Below are 4,136 nucleotides of genomic sequence, written 5' to 3'. Positions count from 1 at the left end.
ATATATATATGTTCATCCCTGGTGATATGCCCCATACTATACTATGTGGTGTTAGACTTGTTGTCATGATCCTGGAGCTTTGATCAAGAGTTTTTAGAGGGTTTCGTTTTAAGAAAATTATTATTTTTTATTTAATGTTTTTTTGGCTTAATTATTGTTTTAGTTAATTCATGTATTTTGATTCGATTTATATTGTGGTTAGAGCTTATTTAGTATAAGTGCTTATGTTATTTTATGTTATTTTTTATTATATGCAAGCTTTTCCTAGTATTTGACTTCCTGTTTTATTTTGAAAGTTGTCTTCTTTGACTAGCACTCCCCTCCTCCTTGCAAAGAGGAAACTTAGGTCTGGAAATTCATCACTGTGGTAGACCTTAGCTGGCAATTCTCTCGACCTCTCTGCATTTTTTTCTTCTGCTACTCTTTGGACGACCTCTGAAGAGGTCCTTCTTCTCTACTTTGACTACAGCAGGGTTTCTCCTCCAGTACTGGTTCCACATTCTGTCTCTGGAAAAGTCCCCCAGCACTGATCCACCTTATGGACTGTCATTGTCTTCTCTCTAGCCTCAGGCTACCTAGGCTATTTTCTTCTAAAATGTCACCTACAGTCCTTCACTATTTGTGGTTTTCTTTTGGTAATTTTCAGTGTAAGTTTTTTTTAATTTTTTTTTTATTATAACTTCTCTTTATTAGCTACAATTGTTATTGGTTATTTAAAAAAATTACTTAACAACACTTTTTCTGACCTGACAATTGTACAATTTGGATTCTTAAGCATCTTCACTCCAGAGTCCTCCAGGTTGTTGTTACTCAGATCCAGCTCTTTCAGAGTACAGGATTGGGAGCTGAGAACTGAGGACAGAGTTTCACAGCTTCTCTTTGAGAGGTTACAGCTACTCAGTCTGCGAAGACAATAATGGACAGAAAAATAAAATGTTAAAATATCTGGTCTGAACTCTTGAGGTCCAATATTTTCTTTATAAAATATCTATACATAGTGAATTATTGTTGTTCTTTTCTAAATAAAAACACAAAAAAAACTTATTTATTTTCACTGCAAAAAGGCACTATGTGAATCTAAACTGTGAAAAAACAATTCTATATGGAATAGCTTTAATTCATAAGTTCACAAATTCAGGCAAACAGATCATACATCAAACTACAAAGATCATAATCCAACCTGAGTGTTTCCATTTTACAGTCTGGACTTTCCAGTCCAGTCAATAGTAGCTTCACTCCAGAGTCTTTCAGGTCATTGTCACTTAGGTCTAGCTCTCTCAGACTAGAAGACTGCGAAGTCAGGACTGATGAGAGAACTTCACAGCTTTTCTCTGAGAGGTTACAGACATTTAGTCTGAAAAAAAAGAACAAGTACACAAGTAATACTGGTATTAAAACAAACAATTTGGGGTCACGACTAGATTTAGCAATATTTAATCTCATTTCAGGACTTGCTGGAATTTTAATGTAAATATTTTAAACAGATTCAGAGAAATATTTAATATAAATTAATGCATGTGGAAGATTTTTTATTTATTATTTATTTAACTTTATCTGACCTGAGAGTTTCCAGTGTACCGAGTGAACTCTCCAGTGCAGCAGATAGAAGCTTTATTCCAACATCAGTCAGGTTATTGTTACTCAGGTCCAATACTCTCAGACTAGAGGGCTGGGAACTGAGCATGGAGGACAGAGTCTCACAACTTCTTTCTGACAGACTACAGTCACTTAGTCTAGAATGACAAATAACCAAGTGGAAAGAGATTAATGTTTTTCTTGAAAGATATCAGTGTATGATAAATGATATATACAACTTTCAGTATACTTACAGAACTTTGTTGGAAGCCTTGACCACAGGCAGCAGCCTCAGAAGAGCTTCCTCTGAAGCAGAGTATTTCTTCAGGTCAAACACATCCAGATCTTTTTCTGATGACAGTAAGATAAAGACCAGAGCTGACCATTGAGCAGGAGACAGTTTATCTGTAGAGAGACTTCCTGAACTCAGAGACTGTTGAATCTCCTCCACTAGAGAATGGTCATTCAGTTCATTCAGACAGTGGAACAGGCTAATGCTTTTCTCTGCAGACAGAATGTCACTGAGCTTCGTCTTGATGTACTGAACTGTTTCCTGATTTGTCTGTGAGCAGCTTCCTGTCTGTGTCAGCAGACCACGTAGGAGACTCTGATTTGTCTGTAGAGAAAAACCCAGCAGGAAGCGAAGAAATAAGTCCAGGTGTCCGTTTGAACTCTGCAATGCCTTATCCACAGCACTCTGGTGGAGAAACTGTAGTTTAGGTTTATTAAATAATTTAGACCACTTGGAGATTGTATTTCGATCATCCAGCAGATTAACTCCAGAGTTAATAAATGTCAGGTGGACATGAAGAGCAGCCAGAAACTCCTGAACACTTAAATGGACAAAGCAGAACACATTGTCCTGGTACAGTCCTCTCTCCTCTTTAAAGATCTGTGTAAACACTCCTGAGTACACTGAGGCGGCTCTGATATCAATACCACATTCTGTCAGGTCTGATTCATAGAAGATCAGGTTTCCTTTCTGCAGCTGCTCAAAAGAAAGTCTTCCCAGAGACTCAACCATCTTCCTACTCTTTTTATTCCAGTGTGGATCTGTTTCAGTTCCTCCATCATACTTGACCTTCTTCACTTTGGCCTGAACCACCAGGAAGTGGATGTACATCTCAGTCAGGGTCTTGGGCAGCTCTCCTCCCTCTATGGTTTTCAGGACATCCTCCAGAACTGTAGCAGTGATCCAGCAGAAGACTGGGATGTGACACATGATGTGGAGGCTTCTTGATGTCTTTATGTGAGAGATGATCCTGCTGGCCTGCTCCTCATCTCTGAATCTCTTCCTAAAGTATTCCTCCTTCTGTGGGTCAGTGAACCCCCTCACCTCTGTCACCATGTCAACATACCTAGGAAGAATCTGATTGGCTGCTGCAGGTCGCGTGGTTATCCAGAGACGAGAGGAGGGAAGCAGGTTCCCTCTGATTAGATTCGTCAGTAACACATCCACAGAGGTGGACTCTGTAGGGTCAGTTAGGTTTTTAGTTTTGTGGAAGTCCAGAGAAGGTCGACACTCATCCAGACCATCAAAGATGAACATAACCTGGAAGTCTTCAAAGTTGCAGATTCCTGCTTCTTTAGTTTCAGTAAAGAAGTGATGAACGAGTTCCACCAAGCTCATCTTTTCATCTTTCAACACGTTCAGCTCCCTGAAACTGAATGGAAAAATGAACTGGATGTCCTGGTTGGTTTTGTCTTCAGCCCAGTCCAGAATAAACTTCTGTGTTAAGATTGTTTTCCCAATGCCAGCCACTCCCTTTGTCAACACTGTTCTGATTGGTTCATCTCTTCCAGGTGAGGCATTAAAGATGTCTTCTTGTCTGATTGTTGTTTCTGGTCTGTCTGATTTCCTGGATGCTGTTTCAATCTGCCTGACTTCATGTTCATCATTGAGCTCTGCAGTCCCTCCCTCTGTCATGTGGAGCTCTGTGTAGATCTGATTCAGAAGGGTTGGGTTTCCTGCTTTAGCGATCCCCTCAAATACACACTGGAACTTCTTCTTCAGTTGAGATTTAAGATTATGTTGACAAACTGGAGCAAACATGTCTGAAAAGACACAGTAAATAAGTTACATAAATCAGTATTAATTTATTTGAAATGTTAGATAAAACGTCTTATAACTTTTTATCTTTTAGGAGGCAGAGCCTTGGGCTTTCAGACCCCTCTTCTGTGGAACAAACTCCCAGTTTGGATTTGGGAGACAGACACTATTGAATTCTCTACTTTTAAGATTAGGTTTATAAAGCATATAGTTAGGGCTGGATCAGGTGACCCTGAATCCTCTCTTAGTTATGCTGCGATAAACCCACTGGCGTTTTTTCTTCACTCACCTTTCACTATGTTGTCATACCTCCCTTTGCATTTAATCATTAGTTTTTATTAATGCCCGGCCCCGTTGCACAGCTTGTCTTTTGTGCCGTCTTTTTCCCCTCACCCCTAAGCAGTCGTGGAAAATGGCTTTCTCTCTCTGAGCCTAGTTCTACCAAAGGTTTCTTCCTGTTAGAACTGATCTTTTTCCTTCCCTTGTTACCAAGTGCTTGCTCATTGGGCGG

At 39.6% G+C, this 4,136-nt stretch overlaps 1 protein-coding gene across 1 annotated transcript in view; it reads right to left on the bottom strand.

Annotated features, from left to right (window-relative positions):
• The window catches only part of LOC102214284 (protein NLRC3-like), a gene marked incomplete at its 3' end in the record, with an annotated part of 33,166 nt that overhangs the window by 1,009 nt on the left and 28,021 nt on the right, over positions 1 to 4,136 (bottom strand). The gene's annotated exons all lie outside the window — the stretch shown is intronic.

This window comes from Pundamilia nyererei, unplaced genomic scaffold (assembly GCF_000239375.1).
Source record: "Pundamilia nyererei isolate P.nyererei 1_Seehausen unplaced genomic scaffold, PunNye1.0 scaffold00220, whole genome shotgun sequence".
Classification (NCBI taxonomy): Eukaryota; Metazoa; Chordata; class Actinopteri; order Cichliformes; family Cichlidae; genus Pundamilia; species Pundamilia nyererei.
The sequence above is the reverse complement of the archived record's forward strand: the minus strand, read 5'-3'. Positions and strand labels throughout refer to the sequence as shown.